Source organism: Panthera leo, chromosome A3, assembly GCF_018350215.1.
Source record: "Panthera leo isolate Ple1 chromosome A3, P.leo_Ple1_pat1.1, whole genome shotgun sequence".
Lineage (NCBI taxonomy): Eukaryota > Metazoa > Chordata > Mammalia > Carnivora > Felidae > Panthera > Panthera leo.
The window spans coordinates 84,126,155-84,148,709 of NC_056681.1; the positions used below are offsets into that span (position 1 = coordinate 84,126,155).

Sequence of the window (22,555 nt, forward strand, 5' to 3'; positions counted from 1 at the left end):
TCTTCTTCATTGGACTTCTGGGACAGTTTTTCCCATTTACTTCTTTCCAACCACTTCTCTTTCTCCATTGTCAGTTTCCACCTTCTCTGTTCTCTCTCTGCAGTTACTCCTGTAGATACTGTGCTAGTTATTTACCTGTCGCCTCCTAGTCCTGCACTTTTACATTCTGTTCTGTTCTGTTCTGTTCTGCCAGGGCTGGGGGTTAGCAAACTTATTTTTCCGGGCTTGCTTGCCAGCTGGCTTGCTGTCAGACTCTGTCATAGAAGCACTAGGGGGAAGGTCAGAAAGTAGGAGAAAGAAAGGAACTCCTTCTCTTGGCTTCTATTTACTCTCCTATAAGGAGTGACCACTTTTGCAAAATACTTTATGTGCATGATTTCTAAACACTGCACGATGGTAGGATAGGTGCTTTCCCCTCCTGCAGATAAAGTGATTGAAGCTCAAAGAGATTAGTTAACTTTCCAAATGTCACGCAGGTCAAGTGGAAGAGCATGGTCCTCTAATTCCAGAGCCTATGCCTTCTCTCTGAGTTGCTGTCTTGCTAGTTTCTTCAGCTTCAAATTCATCTGACATAGAGCCAGTAGAAGAAGTATTTCTAAATGTCACTTTTAAAAACTTGATCCGTAGCTAGAATCCAATCAGTATTTACCAAATGAATTGAACATACTGGTTCTCTAATTAAACACTTTTTATAAAGTTTTAACAATTTTAATGAAGTATAGATGATAAAATAAACTGTACACATTAAAAGTGTACACTATAATAATTTTTGACATATATTCACCTGTGAAATCATTACTATATCAAGACAATGAATGTATCCATCAATCCTAGAAGTTTTCTTCATGCTCCCTGCTAAGTGCTCATTTCCACCCTTCCCCAGCCTCTCTCCCACCAATTACCAGAAAATCACTTATATGCTTTCTGTCATTCTAGATTAGTGTGTATTTACTGTAATTTTTTTAATAAATGAACTCATACAGTGTATACTCTTTTTTTCCCTCTAGCTTCTCTCACTCAGTATAATTATTTTGAGATTCATCCATATTGTTGCATGCATCATTACTTTTTATTACTCAGTACTATTCCACTGTATGAATATACAATTTTTTGATTCATTCACCTGATGACAGACACTTAAGTTGCCAGTTTTCAGATATACAAATAAAGCTGCTATGAACATTCATGTATAAGTCTTTGTCTAGACATATGCTTTCATATCTTTTGGGTAATCGCATGCTAGATCATGTGGTAGGTATATGCTCAATTTTTTGAGACACTGGCAAACTGTTTGCTAAAGTGATTGTATCATTTTACATTTCACCAACAGTGTATGAGAATTCCTGTTGCTCCATATTCTTTCCAACACTTGATATGACCTGTCCTTCTAATATTAGCCATCCTAAAAAGTATAGTAGTATCTTACTGTAGCCTCAATTTGCATTTCTCTAAAGATTAATGATTTTGAATACAAAAATAAGTGCAAAATGGGTGAAAGACCTAAATGTAAGACAGGAAACCTTCAAAATCCTTGAGGAGAAAGCAGGCAAAAACATCTTTGATCTTGGCCACAGCAACTTCTTACTCAACATGTCTCTGGAGGCAAGGGAAAAAAAAGCAAAAATGAACTATTGGGCCTCATCAAAATAAAAAGCTTCTGTACAGCAAAGGAAACAATCAGCAAAACTAAAAGGCAACCAACAGAATGGGAGAAGATATTTGCAAATGATGTATCAGATAAAGGGTTAGTATCCAAAACCTATAAAGAACTTATCAAATTCAACACCCAAAAAACAAGTAATCCAGTGAAGAAATGGGGAAAAGACATGAATAGACACTTCTCCAAAGAAGACATCCAGATGACCAACGGACACATGAAAAAATGTTCAACATCACTCATCATCAGGGAAATAAAAATCAAAACCACAATGAGATACCCCCTTATACCTGTCAGAATGGCTAACATTAACAACTCAGGCAACAACAGATGTTGGTGAGGATGTGGAGAAAGAGGATCTCTTTTGCATTGTTGGTGGGAATGCAAGCTGGTGCAGCCAATCTGGAAAACAGTATGGAGGTTCCTCAAAAAATTAAAAATAGTACTACCATATGACCCAGCAATTGCACTGCTAGGTATTTTTCCAAGGGATACAGGTATGCTGTTTTGAAGGGACACATGCACCCCAATGTTTATAGCAGTACTATCAACAATAGCCAAAGTATGGAACGAGCCCAAATGTCCATTGATGGATGAATGGATAAAGAAGATGTGGTATATATATATATATATATATATATATATATATATATACACACACACACACAATGGAGTATTACTTGGTAATCAAAAAGAATGAAATCTTGCCATTTGCAACTACGTGGATGGAACTGGAGGGTATTATGCTAAGCGAAATTAGTCAAAGACAAATATCATATGACTTCACTCATATGAAGACTTTAAGACACAGAACAGATGAACATAATGGAAGGGAGGCAAAAATAATATAAAAACAGGGAAGGGGACAAAACATAAGAGACTCTTAAATATGGAGAACAAACAGAGGGTTACTGGAGGAGTTGTGGGAGGAGGGATGGGCTAAATGGGTAAGGGGTATTAAGGAATCTACCCCTTAAATCACTGTTGCACCATATGCTAACTAATTTGGATATAAATTAAAAAAATAAAATTAAAAAAACTAAAAAAAAACTAAAAAAAACAAGATTAATGATGTTGAGCATTTTCATGTCTTTTTGTTATCCATACATGTTGCTGAAGTATCTGTTCAAATTTGTTAACCATTTTTAATTGAGTTGTTTGGTTTTTTATTATTGAATTAGAGTCCTTTTCATACTGTATATACAAGTTCTTTATCAGATATGTGATTTGCAAATAATTTATCCTACTTTGTGTCTTATCTTTTCATTCACAGTGCCTTCCAAAGAGCAGAATTTCTTATTTTTGATAAAGTCCAATTTATCCAATTTTCACTTAGTGGATTATGTTTTGGTGTTATATCTAAGAAATCTAACACAGATGGGCTCACACAAGTTCACAAAGATTTTCTCCTATTTTTTTCCCCAGAAGTTTTAAGTCGTACATTTAGGCCTATGATTGACTTTGAGTTGATATTTGTATACATGAATGATATTGATCTAGGTTTTTGTTTTTATTTTCAAATGGACATCCAATTATTCTGACACCATTTGTTGAAAAGATCATCCGTTCTCTATTAAATTGCCTTTGTGCTGGGGCACCTGGGTGGCTCAGTTGGTTACGTGACTGATTCTTGATTTTGACTCAGGTCATGATCTCATGGTGGTGAGATTGAGCCCCACCTTGGACTCCACACTGAGCATGGAGCCTGCTTGGGCTTCTCTGTCTTCCTCTCTCCCTGCGCCTCCCCTGCCCACACTCTCTCTTTCTCTCAAAATAAATAAGCTTTAAAAGGATATAAATAGATAGATAGATAGATAGATAGATAGATAAACTGTCTTTATACTTTGTTAAAAATAAATGGACCATATATATGGATCTATTTTCTGGTCTCTCAATTCTGTTCCAATGATCCATTTGTCTGTATTAATGTCAATGCCACAATCACTATAGCTTTTGAATAAATTTTGAAGCTAGGTAATTATAAGTCCTTCAGCTTTGTTTACTTTTTCAAAGTTATCTGGGCTATTTAGGTTCTTTGAATTTCTTTATAAATTTGAGAATAAGTTGGCCAATTTCTACAAAATCTTGCTAGGGTTTGATTTGTATTGTATTGAATCTACAGATAAGTTTTGGGGAGAATTGACATCTTGAGGGTATAGAGTCTTTCAATACACGAACACGGTATATCTCTCCATTTACTTGAGTCTTCTTTAATTTCTCTCAGCAATGTCTTGTAAATTTTAGTGTATAGGTTTTGCACATCTTTTGTCAGATTTATCCCTAGATATTTCATACTTCAAAGCTAATATAATAATACTGATTTTTAAAATTCAGTTTACGACTGTTAATGATTAGTCTGTAGAAATGTAATTGATTTTTGTTTTGTAAACTGCAAACTTGCTAAACTTATTTATTAATTCTAGAAGCTTTTTGGGAGATTTCATAGGATTTTATACATAGATTATTATGTCAGTTGCTAAAGTGAATTTTATTTCTTCCTTTACAATATGGGTCCCTTTGTTTCTTTTTCTTGCCTTATTCAATTGGCTAGAACCTCTAATACTATATTAAGTATTAGTGGTGAGATTAGACATTCCTGTCTTATCCCTGATCTTAAGGGGAAAATCCCCTAGTGTTTCAGCATTCAATATGTTGTTTGTTACAGATTTTTGATAGATTCCCTTTATCAGGTTGTGGAAGTTCCCTTCTATTTTTAGTTTATTGAGAAGTTTGTCATATGAGCATGTGTTCCTATAAAGATAGCTTTATCAGATATTTTTTCTTTTTCAATTCTAGCTTTTGAATTTCATGGTCATCTAAAGAATGTATGTACATATAAAATAGATTTTGTGGATGTGCTCACTGCTTCTTCAACCATCCTGACCTCTTGATCTGCTGAGGAGGAGAAAGGATGGATGGCACAGGAAAAGGAAACCAGACTTGCAAGGACTTTCTGGACAGGGGCTATTTCTTCAGGCTAAATTCTCCACCAAGCAATCTGACTGATATTCACTACTTTCTCCGTAGTGCCTGTGACCTCCAATCCAATGCGATTCTTGGCAAGTAAATTTTCCAAACACCCTATCTAAGGCTCACCCTGACACCTGTGTCAAATGTTAACATGCTCCACTTTTCTCTGAAACTTTTCCATTTGCAAAAGGATAAATCCCTATGCTGGGGACTGTAAAAAGATACTGTATAGATGGCAGATGAGGTTCCTCCTTATCAGAAATTTACAGCGCCGATGGAGGAAAGGTTTATGTGCAGAAATAGTAAAATCAAGTGGGCATTATTTTGTAAACCATTGGAATAAGACAAATAAAAAGGAAGAATGTGAGCATGAAAGACCAAGGAAGAGATGACATTTGGCATGTTCTGGAGGGCTGATAGGAGTCCATTTGCTGGGAGGTCTCTGAATGCTAACATCTCATCACGTGTTCATTCTGAATACCATGGAAGTTCAGTGCATCCAGAAATAGTGGTGTTAATTTCTGTTTATCCCCTGTGTTCTTCCCCTGGGAGTCTTTTTTTTAAAAAAAATTTTTTTTTTTAATGTTTATTTATTTTTGAGACAGAGAGAGACAGAGCATGAATGGGGGAGGGTCAGAGAGAGGGAGACACAGAATCTGAAACAGGCTCCGGGCTCTGAGCTGTCAGCACAGAGCCCGATGCGGGGCTCGAACTCACGGACTGCGAGATCATGACCTGAGCCGAAGTCGGCGCTCAACCGACTGAGCCACCCAGGCGCCCCCCCCGGGAGTCTTAATAACAATCAGTAGCAGGGAAGAGTGGGTGCTGATGGGTTTGTTTTAATGGTTATCCTATTTATTCCTCCAACCTTGGGCTTATAGCATTGTCACAGTTTGAACAGAGTTTATATCCAGCGAAAGATACCCAGGGTTTTTTACCCTACTCTTCACATTCTATGGCAGTTTTGTTATTTATTTCACTACATTTAACCCATTTTTATCACATGTTTACATCCCACAGATGTTTACTATGTACCATTTATGTGCAAGTCATTGTTTTGGGCCTGGGGAACAAAACAGCATTCCTGTCCTCTTGGAGCTTCCTCTATAGCGGGAGGAGACAATACAGAAATCAATGTTTATCCGTCTAAGTATTTATCTATCATCTATCTATTAGATATCTAGATAGTTATGGAGTAGAAAACAGTGCAACATAACACAATATATATTATATAACCATATAAATACTTATATTTGTATATGTGTATAAAAACATTTACTTTAATATCTATTAATAAGTGTTATGGGGAAAACTTCAGCAAGGAAACAGAGTATGGGGGCAGAGAAATTTTTAAGCAGATGGTCAGGAAAGTCCTTTCTGAGAAGGCAACATCTGAGCAGTGGCTTAAAAGATATGAGGGGGTGAGACATATGGATATCTGGGACAAGAACATTTCAGGAAGAGGAACCAACAAGTGCAAAGGCCCTGAATTACAATTACGCTTAGTGTGCTCAAGGAAATTGAATTCACAATGTGAAAGAGTCAGCCTGCTATGTGGAGAAAAGATTATAGAGGAGCAAGTAGAGAAATAGGGAAACTAATTAGGGTGCAACAAACAGGCAGGTAAAAGATGATGATGGCTTGGATCTGGTGGGTAGTGGTGGAGAATGCATCCATTTTTGGTTCTAGGATGTTTTTAAACATTTTAATGTCTCTGAAATTGGGATGCAGCTTCTAACTGATGGCGTCTTACTATTACTACGGGCCGGGAGACATAGAGATGTAGTTCCATTTATCTGCACATGCACCCCCCTGGTTTGGAGCTTTTATTCTCCCTCAGTTGAGTCACAGGTCACAGGACGGTTGAGTGTCCGACTTCAGCTCAGGTCATGATCTCGCGGTTTGTGAGTTCAAGCCCTGCATCCAACTCTGTGCTGACAACTCGGAGCCTGGAGCCTGCTTTGGATCCTGGGTCTCCCTCTCTCTTTGTCCCTCCTCCCCGCCTTGTGCTCTGTCTCTTTCTCTCTCTCTCAAAATAAATAAGCATTAAAAAAATAAAAAAATAAATAAAAAGACTGAGTGAGATCACCAGAAAGTGAGTGTAAACAAAGTGAAATCTGAAGTCATTTATTTAAAAAATTTTTTCTTGACAGTTTATTTATTTATTTTGAGAGAAGGAGAGTGAGCAGGGGAGGGACAGAGAGAGAGGAAGAGAGAGAGAATCCTAAGCAGGCTCTGGACTGTCAGCATGGAGCCTGATGCGGCACTCGAACTCTCAAACTCTGAGATCACAACCTGAGCTGAAATCAAGAGTTGGATGCTTAACCAACTGAGCCACCCAGCCTCCCTAAATCTGAAGTCATTTAGAAGTTCAAAATTGTGGAAGAAGTTTCAACATCTTATATTGGGAATATGTGTTCTAGATCCTCATGTAGGTGGAACATATACTACCAGTATAATGAACCTGCCAACCTTACAAAAGCCTTGGATTCATGATTATTTTTTTAAATGCTTGTTACAGAAGAAAATAGTGCTGAGCAGATATTCCTAATTCAGTTTGTCTAAATAACAATCATTCTGAAAAACACATTTGAATAACTGGGGAAGAATTTAAGTACTACATCCCATTAAAGCTCATTAAAGAATAAAAAGTAATAGCCATGGGCTCTGCATAATAAAAAAAGAGTCTAACCTTATGTGGTTAGGCTTTCAGTTATACTTTAAGAAAATATTTTAAACTATATAGTCACACAAATAAATTTTCCAGAAGTACAACTTTCTAGTGTAGATAGAGCTGAAGGCTGAATGAAGTTTCCTAGATCATGCTCCTGACAGATGAGGGAACGGAGGCCTGAATCCACCAAGGGACTAACCCAACTGAAACAGCACCCTGAACGGCTATGAACCAAAGCCAACAGACACTTTTTGCTTCAAGTTCAACATACTTCCTACCATACCAATGACATGCCACACACACACTCACACCAGGGAAATTTGTGACAAAATTCGTAACTTTTAAACACAAAACAAAGTCTTATTTAACAACACGAGAAAAACGTACAGAGATTGCAATTGCACATCAGTATGCCATGGATCTTTGAGTTTCACTGGACAGTAGTTTAGTCTGAGAAATCCTGTTTCAGTTTTGTCTGCAACAAAAAATAAGATAAAGCTGCACCCTCCACTTAAGGCAGTCTTGTGTGAAAGCAGAGAAATTGAAAAGTCTTGCATAAGACTAATGCTTGAGGGGTGCCTGGGTGGTTCAGTCAGTTAAGCGTCCAACTCGATTTCGGCTCAGGTCATGATCTTATGGTTCATGAGATCAAGCCCCGTGTGGGGCTTGTGCTGACTGCTGACAGCACAGAGCCTGCTTGGGATTCTCTCTCTCTTTCTCTCTGCCCCTTCCCTGCTCTCTCTCTCTTTCTCTCTCTCTCAAAATAAACAAGTAAACGTTAAAAAAAAAAAGGCCTTCCAAAGCAGGCCAAGCTGATGAAAAAAACAACAAGAAAACAAAACAAACTAATGCTTGAATCCTGTTCAGATAGTCCTCATAATTAATAAATTAAACATTAAGATTAATTGAGCATATAAATGTGACCATTCCCCCCCCAACTAAAGCATATGATCATCCCCCTTCTCATGAGTAACCCTTAAATTGTATCAATTTATTCCACTTCTTATTTGGTATAGGCTCAAATTTACAGCACCCCCATAATGAATGTTAACAGAACCGTCTCTCTCTGTCAGTATTCCTCAGTATTAGAAAGCTGCTCACTGCATTAAATGGTAAAAAGAAGTTGTAACTTTGGAATTGGAGTTAAGTTCATACTTTAGCCCTATTACTGCTTGGCTGGGCAGCATTTCCCACTTTCTTAATTTTTCTGAGGCTGAGACATCCAGAGTTAGGGTGGTATTACTTGAAAAGATGGTTGTGTAAAATAAATGACTTAGTGAAGATACGTGAAATCTTAATACAGTACTTGGTACTTAATAAATATCAACAAATGGCTTTCTCAGTAAAAGAATGCTCATTTAAGCCATCTTTCTTCCCTAGGCTTGTTTACTTTGTAGCATATCCAGGTTGTTTTCTTCACTGTATTGTTACAGATAGTAAAAACAAATAAAAATGTATTTTATGATGTTATGTTCCTTTTTATTCAAGAACTCTAAACATTGACAATCTTTCACACACCTTTTTGGGTGCTCGTTTTTTGGGATTACTTGATTTCCATTCAAGTTGCAGAATAAGCAGCTCCTGTTTGTTTATCAGAATGTCTCTATGTACTACTTAAGGCAAATACTATTTCCTTCCACAGAGTAAAAGAAATCGTTGCTCTTATAAAGTATAAATATAACTTCATTTGATACCTTCACTTTACCCTAACTACCCAAACACCACCTTTGGGCTATCTAGTAAATAATCGATTTAGAAAAAATAACTCTGAAAAAATAATCCCATTACACTGTGATTTCTCATATATTTTTAACTTATTAACTAGTTAAAGAAATAGCTGCTTAGAAGCTTCTTTAAAGGAGAAATTGAATGTTTCCTGCAAACAATAGCCACAACAGGGGTGTCTGGGGTCTCAGTTGGTTAAGCACCAGACTTCGGCTCAGGCCGTGATGGAGCCCCACGTTGGGCTCTCTGCTGTCAGTGCACCACTTCAGACCCTCTCTCTCTCTCTCTCCCCTCTCTCTCTCTTCTCCTCCCTCACTCTCTCAAAAATGAATAAACATTAGAAAAATAAAAATAAACAATAGCTACAACAGCCACCCCACCTGTGACTAATGCATCCTTGAGGTTTAGATGGCAGCTTAGCCTAAGAAATACCTCCTAAATTTCAACAGGAACATAACTAAGATGAAATAAACCTGCCCCTTCCACTCGAGGAAGTATCATAAAAGTGCCAAGAGGAAACTGAAATGCCTTCCAAAAATGTACATTTTTGCACTGTGTTCAAACTTGAGTTCCTTTTGCCTAAAGTTCAGTTGTAAAAAGAACCAGCTGTGGGACCGAGAGCCACAAGTCCAGCGCCTGCAGCCTGGACACTTGAGGACTGTAATGAGAGCCGGCTGTTGTCTACCTAGCTGATGGCTCAGGAAGCTTGTCTAGTGAATGCTCTATCACCAAGGAAACGCTTCCATCACAGCAAGTCTAGCACCTTCCCATTTACAACTCACTTGACAAGCACAGCTGTAAATAAGTCTGCACTCAGGAGGAGGAATATGTGGAGGCCCTCACTAGCACCTACTGTAAGAATTATAAATTGCCCAATTTGGGGACGAAGTGAGATGCTTTAACAGAAGTTCAGAACAATGACAGATCTGGCACCGAATCTATTGCACACTAATTGTTTCACTGAGATAATTTTGAGGTAATTACACTCCACCAATCCACAAGTAACCTCACTCAGGCTGTATTTAATCCAGTGTAGCTTGCTATTTCTGAAAGGTCAGGAAATCTCTTTCCTCACCTCTAACTGCTCACCTTTCTTGGGTGCACTATGGGGATGCATAATTCCAACAGAGTGGAAATTCAGTCAGTAAATGAAGTTGAGGCATAAATATTCATAGCAAAAACTTTTGGGGGGAAAAAGTCAAGAAATGACATGAAGGCAATCCCAGCCCCCTTATAGAGATGACTAAGATATGCTCTGAGAGTTTACAAGCATTTGCTTGAAATCATATTCGGTTATTTAAAAACTCTTTTCATGGCAATGAACATATCCCCGTGCCAGTGTTTGGATACCTCATTCATGTTTTGCTCATCGAAGAAGAAAGCAGGCGCACTTGCAGTCTTTCTAACTCCTCTCACTTCTTGGGGCACTTCTTTCCTTCTCCAAAACTCTAGTCTTTCAAAAAAATTCAAAGACTTATCCATGTTCCAATGTAGCCAAACATGCCTCAGCTTACATAAAATTACTTGGAAATCTGGAATTTGTACCATACTTTGAAGTCTGCTATTGAATTAATTCATTATCAAAACTGGGTAAGCAATTCTCAAACATCAATGCCAAAGCATTCTATAAATTCTGAATTCTACAAAGACAATAACGCTGACCCCCCATCCAAAATATGTGTGTATATATGAGGAGTTAGTATATTTTACTATAAATGGCAATCAATCATTAGTGGTAACAGTAACTTTTCTCTTTATCACAAATATCAGACTTAATTCTTATCGTATTCAGCCCAAAGATTTTCTCAAGGTTAACTTTCCTTCAAAAATCAACAAATAGAAATCTCATGATGTGACTAAATTTTAGAACTAATGAATACAAGGAAGATCTTTTAGGACACAAAGTCATGTACTATATCTTCTTAATCCCTGAGAAAACTACTAAAAACTTCCCTTCCTTGTCAGGATGAAGCATCCATCAAAAACCACCCCAAGATAAACCTGAACTTTCGGTAGTTTTTGGCATTCAACCATCAAACAATGTAAGTAGTCACGCCGTGTGGCTTAATGTGGGACTTTGCCCAGGGCCAGTCAAGGCCTGAACTTGCCCGTCACAGTTAGAAAAATTCAAGATAAAGTAGAATTTGTTAATTATGTGCAATCAAGATAATTTAAATATTCAAATACATGAAACTTCTTTAGTTTTGTTTACTTGTTTTGTTTTACCATTGGCTGATGTAGCAAACTCCAAATTCACTCCAAATCCAGTGAATTCAAAGACTGAGCTTAAGAACTGAAAACCCGGGGCGCCTGGGTGGCTCAGTCGGTAAGCGTCCGACTTCGGCTCAGGTCATGATCTCGCGGTCTGTGGGTTCGAGCCCCGCGTCGGGCTCTGTGCTGACAGCTCAGAGCCTGGAGCCTGTTTCAGATTCTATGTCTCTCTCTTCCTCTGACCCTCCCCTGTTCATGCTCTCTCTCTCTCTGTCTCAAAAATAAATAAATGTTAAAAAAAGTTAAAAAGAAAAACAAACTGAAAACCCAACTACCAAGAAGAACTGTGAGAATTGTAAAATGACCTATTTGGTGGCACTTTTTTTTGGTAGCAGTTACTTTTTATTTTACATATAGGTTAGCCTGAAAGAAGATACATGACTAGTATGTCCCAAGCCAAATGCCACTAGAAGTCAAGAATGTCTACCTTATTCCTTCCAGTTTTCCCTGCTCAGCTGCATGGTATAAAAAGAAAAATATCTCTTCAGAAATTCTTATGATATTCATATACCTAATTATATAAATGACTTTAAAGGAGTTTGATTACTTTCTTGAAAATTGTGGATTAAGACACTGACACCTTTATCCTTCTACTACCAAATTGTAAAACAAAGGGGAAGGCAACACACACTTGTTTATTTATTTAAAAATTTTTTTAGTGTTCATTCATTTTATGTGTGCGTGTGGGTGTGTGGGTGTAAGAGAGAGAAAGAGACACAGACAGAGACAGAGAGAAAGAGAAAGTGAGAGTGGGGAAGGGGCAGAAAGAGAGAGGGAGACAGAATCTGAAGCAGGCTCTAGGCTCTGAGCTGTCAGCACAGAGCCCAATGCAGGGCTTGAACCCAGGAACTGAGAGATCATGACCTGAGCCTAAGTCAGACGCTTAACTGAGCCACCCAGGCACCCACCACATACTTGTTTAGTTGCGAGCTATTACATATGAGGTACCATGCCTGGCATTTTCATGCTTAATCATGGCAAGATCACAGAACTGAAGGAAAGACCAATTTTTTCCCTTCCTCTTGGACTCAGTTTCCTTACTCCTGTAGCAATTGGCCTAGAAGGTGCTCAATAAACAGTTTGGGAAAAAACTCTTTTTTTGCCTTAAAATACAGCATGTTAGATGGACAAAAATGAATGTTCTTTCTATGGGATCAGGGCCTTCCATCTTACAAGAACTACTTCCTGTCACATTTTCTATAGCACATACTTATGAGTCTCAAGTGAAAAACAAGTAGTTAGCCTTTGGAAATCCTACGGGTAATATGCAACCTTCCTGACATTTAAATTGTTTTTAAATGCGTTTGGTGAGACACAAATATACTATTCCAAAGTCAAGCCCAAACCCAAAGGTTTTCTTTCCTGTTTCCCATTTTCCGGGGACTTCCAAGAATAGCCATTTCTTAGTTCAGTTGTGAAATACAATCCTGTTATCACCATCCAGGGATGTTGAATCGTGACTAAGGGGAACTAGAAAATATACAATTTGTTCTTATGGCTTCCGCTACGATCTTATAATGTTTATTTAATTATTTATATATTAATTTATTTACTAACTAATAATCACCCTGGAAACATGACTAGATCATAAAATATTCTAACAGCACAGATCAAAGAGGAATGCTAGTCTTCAGTAGACTGTCTTCCCATTCGCCTTTCTTCAGTCTTCTGCTTTCATAAAAGAGGTGATGTCATAATTTATGATGTTAAGCTGACTGGTGAAATGTCATTACACAAGCAATGTTTTAATTGATGATGTTAGGCTGGTTAGCAGGAAAGTGTCAAATGTCACTTTTGTGACATAAACTGGCAGTTATGATTATATAATATCAATTATTCTTTGGAAAACTGCATTAGATCAGTTAGAGCTGAGCCGATTTAGTTTGTGCAAGTTCATTTTTTTTTTTCTAGCTGTTCATCTAGTTCTAATTATTAGGAGTAAAGTACACTTTGGATGTAGTTTAGACTTTCCTAATGTCATCCCTGGAAGTATAATAGGTGTATTATATGCCCCCTGTGTTGCACAAAGGGGTGTAAGGAAAATCTGTAGTGACCTTCCAGAAAGAAGGCTGTACCGTGAATCTTCCTCCTCCTTAACTGAAACTCTTGAAATTATTTTAATTGTTAGTTGAGATTTAACTGAAATTTGACATTGTGAAGGAATAAACTTCAAAGACTCTTAGCTTATTTTGGTTTTCTATCAATATTAGCTGCAAAGTTAATTTAAATTTAACCCCAAACTTCTAAGCATACTTGCCTCTCTCCTTTTCTTTTTAAATTAAGCTAAGAAGAAGAATCAAAAGAAGAACCATTTTCTTATATTCTTTGTCCTTTACTATAGACTTCATTTTGAAACTGTGATAAGTTAACTAGAAGGATATGGGAATTCAAAACTCAAAAAATCTAATGATAAACAACAAACCCAATGATAAAAATCTTAATGAGACATACCATGATAGCAACAGCTACCAATTATTGTAATTGGTATAGCCAGGCGCTGTGCTAATCCTTTACATGCGTTGCCTTATGTACTCTTCGTAACAAATGTGTGAACTAGATATGATTAATACCATTTTGCATGTGAGAAAAGTGAGGTTTACAAATATTTTGGCATAAAATAAACAATTTGTAAATGTTAAGTGTTTCCAGGAGTAGTGGAGTAACTTGACATTGGGCATACATGGGAAACACACCCATGGAGGAAGTCATCCTCTGCAGTCTCTGCAAGGCGAGGCCCAGGAGCTGAGCCCCAGTGGGAGGGCTGGACGCGAACAGAATGCAAGTGGAGGGAAGGTGATGAAGCTGGGGCAAAGTGACTGTAAATGTGTGTGCATGTGTGTGTCTATGCATGTGCGTATTGCAGGTGTGTGCATCCGTGCATGTGTGCATGTATCCACAGGTGTTTGTGTGTGAATGTACACACCAGTGTCTGTGTGTGTCTGTGGGCTTCTGTGTGTACACGCATTCATGTGCTCTGTGTGTGTGTGTGTGTGTGTGTGTGTGTGCACATGCACCTATGTATGCACTTATGTTCAGAGGGTGGGAGCTAGTGGAGGGAGAAAGCATAGAATAGCATTAAGATAGGAACAATATTAGGCAGCTGTAACACAGATGCAGTGCAGTCTGGGCAACTGATATAAATTCAAAAGCAGGGCATCTCACTAGAGCAAAGCCCAGGAGGTGCCATCCTGAGCCAGGCATTATCTTTCTGACTGCTGGATTGTGGGTTGTCTAGTGGTGTAGACTTCTCGGGGAGGGCCCACAGTGTCCAGGGCAGGAGGTAGACCTTCAGATGGTAGCACATACTTCCCAGGTGGTACAGCTATATTTCAGTAACTGAACAGCAGATGCCATCTGATCTTTACAGAGCTGAGCATCTATGAAGGACATGGACTCATAGCTTGCTGGCCTTTCCCCATTCCTCCCTTATCTCCCATTCCCAACTCTCTTCCCACTTCTCCAAACTGAGCTGCCTTCTTCCTACTGCTGTTCAGGGACTCCCTCCAAGACACTGAGCTGACAGCTCTTCAACCACTTCCAGGCCTGTTTTCCTTCTTACAGGTATGATTTTGGTGAAAACTAGGGGAAAAACATCCAAACCTGGAGCTGAGTCAGTGGGAATCACAGAGGAATGTGAAGTCCTAAGCAATATCAGACATTCTAGAGCTTGGGTGAAGGGTTCTCATATTCCCTCTCAGGCTCCATCAAACCACACCAAAAGAAGAAATTAATCAGTAAATATGCCCCACATGAAAAAATATCACATTCTTGTTCTTGGCAACAATTTAAATCTTCCTAAGTCTTCACGGCAAGTTATTACATTTGCTCCATCTAAATTTCTTCCTCTTTGTTCTTTTCTCCATTTCTACCTTACTTTCACCTTGGTTTAGGAGCAAAACCAAACGAATTCATTTGGAAAGTGAGTTAAAAACAGAACGGATCCCTGGGACTCTGGTATTTCCCCTATGGCTGTAACTCAAAGGAGAGGGATGGCAGGTCATAGGTGAGGGCTGGAGCAGGCAGGACAAATAGTAGCAAATGTTGTTCAGTGCTTTGTGGATTTGTAAAGCACTTTTATGTAGAAACATATTGTTTCTTCAAGCGACTTTGTAAGATCATGATTATTAACATCTCCTCTGGCAGAAAAAGAATAATGCTCAAAGTAGTTTAGCAAAACAGCTAGTAGGTTTCTGAATACTTGTCCCATGATCTTTCCAGTGCCATGTGGGCAGTTTTAACTTCTCACTCTGGTTGTTGGAAGAAATCTTGATTACTCATGCTACCTGATTACTCAAAACTGATTAGGTTTGATCTCTCCTTGATGTAAATACTAATCATCACTTATTCACTCCCTCCCCCCCAACTATATTCATTCAACAAGTGCTGATTGAGCATCAATTATGTGCCAAACACTGACCTAGGGCCAACTGTGCCCTCTTGGATATTATATTCTTGTTGGGCCCCTTCTAACCCTCAAATCTAAAAAAAAAAATTATAAATGAAATCACTTTGGCCCTCAGTATTCTAGGATTTATCTTTCACATTAGAAGCAGGTCACTGGGTCCAGCCCACAAACAAGGAGAGATTACACAAGGGCGTGAATTCCAGGAGGTGGGAGTTTAGGGGAGCCATTTTAAAAGGCATTCTACCAAAGGAACATAGAAGGTACCTCAGGGTACCCAGAATATCCTTATGCTACAATGACACACTTATCAAGGCACACAGTGAAACCAACAAGCCAAACTCATCCTTCAGAAGGTGATTTCTTGTGTCTCATAGCTTCAGTGCTACCTCTTAGTTCCACTAAGGACTAAGCACTAAGCACTTGAGTTGTTAACCCTTTGAGTGTTCATGGCTTCTCCACAAAGGTCTTCTGTCTGAAAGCCTTTTTCTTAGAGAACTCTTAACCACCATTTCTGATCTTCAAAGCCATACCAACATCCTATGTCAGCCGCTGTTGCAAAAAATAGTTCTGTGTAGGCTTCAGCCAGTTTCCAGTAAATACAGCCTTGCTTCAGGCCAGTGCTATATATCTCTTGCCTCTGGCAGACATGAAGCTTCTTTTTTGGCAACACTACATTGGGTGTTTTAAGAACTCAACTGGTACCAGAAAAATGTGAAAACTAGAAGTAGGAAGAATGACTTCTAGGTGGGAAGAAATGTTCACCAATGCAAATTGAAAGTCCATGGGTAAATGCTTCTTCCTTTGCCCCTTTCCTACTCTAGAACATGTTCCCACAACACTGAACAACCAGTCACCTACAGTGATGTCCTTGTGTGGGGCTTTCTCTCCTTCCCATTTTTCATTCTGGGTCCCTGGGAACATGTTCCCAAATAAACCACTCACACATAGCCATTTTCTTAGATTTTGCTTCATGTGGAATCCAGGCTAAGACAACCTTCAAGCTTTAATGACTCAAAAAAGAACTAAATCAATAAATTACTGATGATGAAATTTGAGTGTTATTATACACAAGACACCCAGGCTGAAATAAATCTGATTAAGAAGGCGTTTTATGAAATGTGCGACTTACCAGATGTTGTCCATTCTGGGCACTGGAACATTCATTCTTACAGTTAGTTTCCACATATTTCTCTATTATGATGCTTAGTGGTTCTTTAAATTTGGGCTGTATGAAATGAAGACAACAACAATAACAAAATAAGACTGACTCTACAATGAAAATAATATGGTATTTTCTGTAAGTTTTGATATACATCTACTTATTTAGGGCAAACTTCTCAGGGTGGGTGCCAGCAACATCACCTGGTGCAGGTGAACTCAGGGGCAGGACAGTCAGAAGACATGGGGTCTTCAGTTCCCTGTTCATCCTGCAGACAGTGTGCTTCGGCAGGTAGGCCACTGGATGTATTGTGAGGTTACTCTTCCCTTGAAGGAACATCAATTCCTGCTCGTATCCCCCTTTTTACAAGGCAATTGTGAGAGCAGACTTATATGGGGATAAGTATATTGGGCTTGCTTTGTTCTAATAACCTTAGCTTAGAACCAAAAGAAGGCTATTCTGAGGAAACACAGATGCTCAGTATCTTAGATATCTTAGAGATTTTGGTTGCTTGGGAAGTGATTTGGATGTAGTCCCTCGTGTACCCAGGGAAAATTGCAGCCTCATACCTTCCCTCAAAGAAGGAAGCCGTCAGTCACAGCTGGGTCACTGTCAGACAAGCCAGAGAGAGATCTGAGGTCACTCATAGGAAAATCCTACCCATCTCTTTACAAAAATACAATACACGGTGGACATAAGTGGCAATCCTTAGTTCCTCACCATTTATGATTAGTGATAATCTTTAGCCAGTGTAGCCAAGGGAATGTTCCTGAACTACTCTATGTTCTCCTTTGCTTGCTCCTGATGCACATTATTTATGCCTCTTGCTTGGGCAAAGTCTGCTCCTGGTTTCAATGGCTTTATTGTTAAGTGTTAGCCTTGCTCAGGTCCTTGGTAAGAGTAGAGTCATCAGCTATTAGTGTTTGTCAAGTGATTTTCACTGAAGGCTTTGCTTCTGACCCTTATGCTCTGGCAATGCTGGCTGCGGCTGGCTCCAGGTTGCTGCAGCTCCCTAGTTCCCTCAGCTACCCTGCTGTGCCTGCCTTCTACATTGCAAGATTAAGGTTCTCTTCTGGACTTTTGGACGAGGCTTTGTATATATTGGAGACATGAAGGGAAAGGACATTCAAACCTATTTTTTTTTTCCAGAAAGAATGATTTTCTGCTTCTATTTGGAATTTAAAAAAATAAGTTCCCTTTTTGCACTATGGTAAGTACTTCCTGTGAATAACACTATTAAATTTCATGCCAGTCAACATGGCATAGGAAGAGATCCAAGGTGTTACCATTTCATTGTGTTGGCTTGTAAGTTTCACTAGGTGCCATGATAAGTATGCCATCACAGGGGAGGGATATTTGGGTACCTGAGAGATCCCAGTTCTTTTGGTAGGAAGACTTCTAAAATGGTTCCCAATGATCCTTGCCTCCTGATATTCACACCTTGTATATTCCATTTCCTTGGTGAAGTAAGTCTAATGACTTGTTTCTAATGCAAATGAAAAGGTCATTCCCCTGCTGAGCCTTGAGATGACCCCAGACTTCAGGCTGACCCCTTGACTGAAGCCTGTGAGAGACCCTAAAGCAGAGGAACCAGCTAAGTCATCCCAGGTTCCCGACCTAGAGATAAATAAATAGTTTTGAGCTAAAGAAATAGTTTTGGAGTAATTCATAACACAGTAATAGATAATAAATACAGTGCCCTTCCAATTATAGGCATTAGGAGGCTGTCTCTCTTTTTGTGAGCCATTGTAACAGCATCCTCTGGTTGCAATACCCAGGAAATGTCTGTAATCTATGATCTCCTTTGAATGCAGACAGCCATTTTCCACTCCTGGATCACTAAGCAACATTCAACCTGTCAGAAACTAGGGCATACAAATTCTATTATAGCCACTATATTTAACACAGGAGCCTGGATAATAAGGTCAGAGATGTATTTTACAGCCTTAGCCTGGCATCACATCTTTTCTGGACTAAGGGTACTTTCTATAGTTCTGATTGAAAATAGCAGTTATTTTTTCCTTCCCCTGATCGGTTATCTTTACTGAAAATGTACAGTGCTGTCGCTCCTGACAAAGAGGACATGTATTAGACACCATGGGCTTGCACCATGAATACCCAAGTGATGCATTACATGAATATAATTTACATAATGAGCCAGGCAAAAAATGTGTCTTAGAGTGTACATGCTTGTCAACATTTAAAAATGTTGAAATCTTGACAGAGAGCTGCCTCTTGGAGTGAAAAAAAGAATGATACTTATTCCCCTCCCCCTTCAAACTCTATGCTGATGCCATGTCCCAAATACTACTCATGGAGTGAATTCATTGAGTTCATACCAAGAAATAACTCTGTTGTATGCTTAAATATTAATAAAACCAGCACAGTGGACTTACGTGGGTGCCTTGGGGCAGATTTCTTCTAGTTTTTCAATGAATAAAAGAGGTTTAACTCAAGGACCAAGTGGATTTTTATGGTTAAGTCACAATTTATAAGTGGGCATTAATTAACATCAGATAAAAAATGGGATTACTAAGCAATCACATATAGCCTTGTCATTAGCGGTGGGCTTATAATTATAAACCTTGCTGGAATGAATAATTAAGAAATTGTAATGAAGAGCTCTGCTATAGGAAGGGCCTTGGAAAATGTAGACTGCAGTGTTTGGCGCAAGTTTTAGTAAATAACCATTAGATCTGGATCCAGTGCATTCCCCCTAGCTATCTTCATTACATCACCAAGACTGATTAAACTCTAGCAATTATGCTTGAATTTCAGAAGTATTTTAACTTTTTCTTAGACGTGGGCTTCTCAAGCTCAGACAAAATGAGCTTAGGAATCCAGGCAGAATTTTTAGGTTTTAGGTTGTAGATAGTTTTGAATAAATTTGCTTACGGACCTGAATTGAACATGCTGCCTATATCAAATATGAGGTAAAATATTTTCTACTTTGCTTTTTTTCCCCCATATTTTGAGATTTAGGGCTATATGTATAGGGCATCAAAATGTGTATTCTTGATAGAAAGGAAAAACCTACCAAAATGGCTATTTGGCTGCTTAGAAACCCCGCCCAACCCATCTCTCCAAATACACATTATTTTATTAGTTCTACCTTTTAAAATACAATACATTCACTTATGCTTATCAAAAGGTAAAAAGGAGGAAACTTTTAGAGCTGATGGTTAAATTTATGGCATTGTAGATGGTGACAGTTTCATGGGTGTATACTTACCTTAGAACTCATCAAGATGTATATGTCAAATGTGTTACAGCTTTTTCGTGTGTCAAAAATAATTCAGTAAATAAAAGAACAACAAAAAGGATAATAGAGTTTAAAAATAAACACAATTTATTGTTCATTTTATTTTTCATTTGTGGTAGTAAATAAAGTGTTTGGAAGAATCTTTTGATGCCTCAAATACCTTCTATTACCTTGACCTAGTCATTGAGAATTAAAAGGTGTTTATATGTGCAGCACTGGGCTAGGGCATACACCATCAGCTTTCCAGGCTGGCTCCAGTGCTTAAACAAGAAGGCAGGAGAAATGCACGAAGAATAAAAAATTTTGACATATCGTGGCATTTATTTGCCCTATAACCTACTGACCTTGGCAAATTTCCTGGGGTGGGAAAGCATAAGCCACACATTGACCTAAATGGAATCTATCAATCCTGCTCAAATGTTAGCCAGCTAGTAATTACCTTACACACTAACGATTGAAATGCCAAAAGAATCAAAAGGCCTTTCCTTTGGAATGAAAAGTGGTCACCTGTGCTTTCTGGAGGATGTGGCCATTACCAATCTCTGGTGCTATAATGCAAGTGGACAACAATGGCATTGATAAATGGGGCTTGCTCCAGCCCAGCTGGCTTCTCTCTTTACTTTCACTTCCAACCTCTTCTCACCTCAGGTCTTTCCATTTGAAGCTCCCTTTGCTTAAAATGTTCTATCCCCAGATCTTTATATAGCTGGCCTTTCATGTAAGGATCTGACCAAACACCACCCTCTGTGATTTTCCATTCAAACTCTTCAATTATTTTTGGTATTGGGGTGGATGCATTTCTTTGGTTTCAAATCCCAGATTCATTTCTTACTCCCTGTGCAAAGCTGTGCAACTTATTGAATCTGTCTGCATGTTTATAAGTATGGATGGATGTATTCATGTTGATCCTTAATTATTCCAAAAATGATCTACGATCACCATGTCTATTTATATTATTCAGGTGTTTTCTTCCACTTGTAGGGCCATGATATTTCTTCTTTCAGCTCTCAATTATCCTAATTTGATTCTAGGACCAACCGAACTCTTATGTGATTTTTGTTTTTGTTTCTGTTTGTTTTTCATCACATTTTATTATTAGGCCACAACGATTTAGTTCTCCTCTTCATAAGTTGATAGTGAGAATTTATGTTATTAAGCAAAGGCTATATCTCAATAGGCTAAATGAATTGAGGATTTAAGACCAAAGTTTAGATGATCTAGACAAATAACTATAACTGAAAATAAAAGGGGGAGGGTGTAAAAATATGCTCATATTTCCCAGACTGGAAGGGCTGTGTTGCTGTATTTTCTAAATAATTCCTCAGCATTTAATTTTATCTCAGCTTCATAATTACCTAGGAATTTATAAGAATTAGGAATATTTGAGCAAGTTCATTTTAGAATCTGATGTGCAACTACTGATAGGAATGAGTGACTTCTGGATTATTTTTCAATAGAAATGGATTTGTTGGTCAGTGGTTGGTGACATTGGCTGGTGTCATTGTTGGTGACATTGAGAACACTAGTTTAGTTGTGACCTGAGACATGAACCAAATAAATATGAATAACTGTAAGTTCTTCTCTATGAGTTGTTGCAACCCAAACAGGCTGTTGAAAACTTACCATTGCCTCATGATATGACTGCCCAAACCACATTTATTGTTGATTCTGTTTTGTTTTTGATAATTTTCAATGATATTATTTAGTGCCTTTTGAAACAAGAAGGAAAAGATGGGTTGTACTAAACCCTGTCTCTTTGTAGTCTGGTTGACTCCTACGAGAGGAACTAGCTAATAATTAAATATCTGCAATGTGAAAAAAATAATTAGCTGATTAAATTTGTAATATAAGACAGGGAGGCTGTGATAATGAATCACTTAACTTAATACTCTTGAGATGTTTCCTTTGGAAGAAAAAGTTTAGTGAGAAATGAGATATAACGAATGGTTTTAAGACAGAGAAGGGGTATCTGCTAGCAGAGAAGAAATTTGAAGCACAGCTTCCACAGATGAGGTAAAAAAAAAAAAAGATGCTCTTCTACCTGACTGGTTTGGGTAATTTAATTCTGTGTGGCCTATCAGCATGTTTCATTCAGCAAGTACAATTAAAGGGTAACAGAATCAGCAGAAACGTAGTTCTGAGAAACAGTCAAAATGAGCATTTTCTCCCTCTCTCTCAAGTGTGCCCTTTCCTGTGGCCCAAAGTTATTGATTCTCTGACAATCTGTGTCCATCATGGAGGTCAGGAACTGATTCTTCTGTGAAGTAGGTGCTGGACCCAGTGGTCATACAGGTATTACCCTTTTCCATTGTTTAAATACTTCAGAACATTCTTGACAAATACTTTATCTTTTAAAGAATACTACTAAAGTGTATTCCTAAATTTTGGGAGTAGAGGAAGATAAACTCAAATCCATTCAAATAATGAACTGC

At 38.3% G+C, this 22,555-nt stretch overlaps 1 long non-coding RNA gene across 1 annotated transcript; it reads right to left on the reverse strand.

The window, feature by feature from the left end:
• Positions 1 to 1,566: 1,566 nt before the first annotated feature.
• Positions 1,567 to 20,165, reverse strand: LOC122216133. Its single transcript, XR_006200723.1, has 3 exons — positions 20,094 to 20,165; positions 16,832 to 16,927; positions 1,567 to 1,596 (listed from the first exon to the last, which is right to left on the reverse strand). It is a non-coding gene; the product is annotated as an uncharacterized LOC122216133 (long non-coding RNA).
• Between the last annotated feature and the right edge of the window lie 2,390 nt (positions 20,166 to 22,555).